Source organism: Benincasa hispida, chromosome 10, assembly GCF_009727055.1.
Source record: "Benincasa hispida cultivar B227 chromosome 10, ASM972705v1, whole genome shotgun sequence".
NCBI lineage: Eukaryota > Viridiplantae > Streptophyta > Magnoliopsida > Cucurbitales > Cucurbitaceae > Benincasa > Benincasa hispida.
Window position 1 is genome coordinate 20,535,992 of NC_052358.1, and position 1,775 is coordinate 20,537,766.

Consider the following 1,775-nt stretch of genomic DNA (forward strand, 5'->3'; position numbering starts at 1 on the left):
CTTGAGCTCGGTTATTAATTTGTTGTATGCCTCTTGATTCGATAAATTTACTGTAAATTTGTTTTAGAAGGGCATTTTAATTAGGGGAAGATATGGAGGAAAAGCATGTTGTTAATATTCTCTTCATTGAGTGTGTAACATTTATGTTCATGTTGTTTAAGGGAAACATTTATGTAGTTCTAAAATTTTTCTTAATTATTCTTTTTAGTGATTCCAAAGGAAGAGATATGGTGATTGAAGGAATTACGCATATAGAGTGTGTAGAGTTTGATTGTATTAGATTAGGGGAAGAATTTATTTTTTGGAAGTGAATTTCAAGAAGTGATCTTTTATGGTGATATGTTGAATTTATTATGTGCTACGATATGGTTTGTCATCATAAAGAAAGGGGAGATTGTTGGACTTTTTGGCCTTAATCTCAAATTAATTAATTTTAATTAATTAATTAATCAATATTTATATATTTGATAAAACCGATTTTTATATTTACTAAAAATCTTAGTGTTTAATATGTTTCATAGCGTAAGAGCTTGGAAACAACGATTCCAATACCTCTTGAAATCACTTCAAACGGAGCTTAAACGAAAGACGATTAGACCAAACAAGTCCATAGAAGAAAACCGTGGTTGGATGACGTGGCATAACAAACCATTGCATGTAGAACATGTGGCAGCATATTGTTGATATGTGGATCATTAAGAGTTAACATCCTGATGAACTTTTGATTTTGGTTATTTACACCAATTTAAATAAATGCAAATTTACACAAAAATTAAAATGAGAAATAAAGTTAATTATTATTTGTATGTTTGTGTTCTAACGCATAGTTTTTTACACATGGTATGTTTTTTATTTTTGGAATTGACTTTAAAGAGAATGAATTTAAAAGAAAATGATTAAAAGGAAAATGAATTTAATATTTTTGTTATGTTTTGTGTCAACAGCTAGTTTTTGATAACATGGTATATTTTTATTTTTTTGGTATTAATTTTTAAAAAGAAAATGAATATTCAAAAGAAAACGAATTTAATATTATATTGTTTTGTATCTAACGACTAGGTTTATTTTAAAATCTCCACAAATTGATTTTTTCTTTTCCAAAATCCAATGTGTCAAATGTAATTGTGGTTCTAAAATCTTTTTCCATCTCTATATAAAACCATCTTCCTCTCCAAATTATTAAACCAACAAAAATTACATTTCATAATCCTCAAACTCAAAAGCTTCCATTGTTGCTCTCTCTAAGTTACCCAATTTTTTTTTCTTTCATCTTTATTCTTGAGAGAGTGTTATTGTATTGTGAAGGGATAAACTTGTTGGTGGCTTAAAACTTGTAAATCCACTCTAGTGAGAGTTTTATGGTTCTTCAAAAATTCCAACATTTGTAAACGGTTTTGATCCTAAACCGTAGAAAGGATCGGGTTTTGCTCTTAATCCGTAAAAGGAGCCGGTGATGTAACGGTTGGGTCTAATCTGTGGGAAGAGTTCCGAAAAGATTTTTATTCAAATTCCAAAGAGCGCTTTGGGATGAAAATAGGTCGAGTTTGCACCGAACCACTATAAAAATTACGGTGTCTTCTCCTCTAACTCTTTCCTTTTTATTTTTTGCAAATTAATTAAGCCAATTTATTGTATGTTTTAGTTTTCTTATTTATTTGCTAAAATTTGATAGAAATTAAATTAATCACCATTTTTTGTCAATCTATTTGTTGCATATTTGAATTTTCTTATTATTTATAAAAAGTATATTTAAATTAGTTTAATGAGTTAATTTA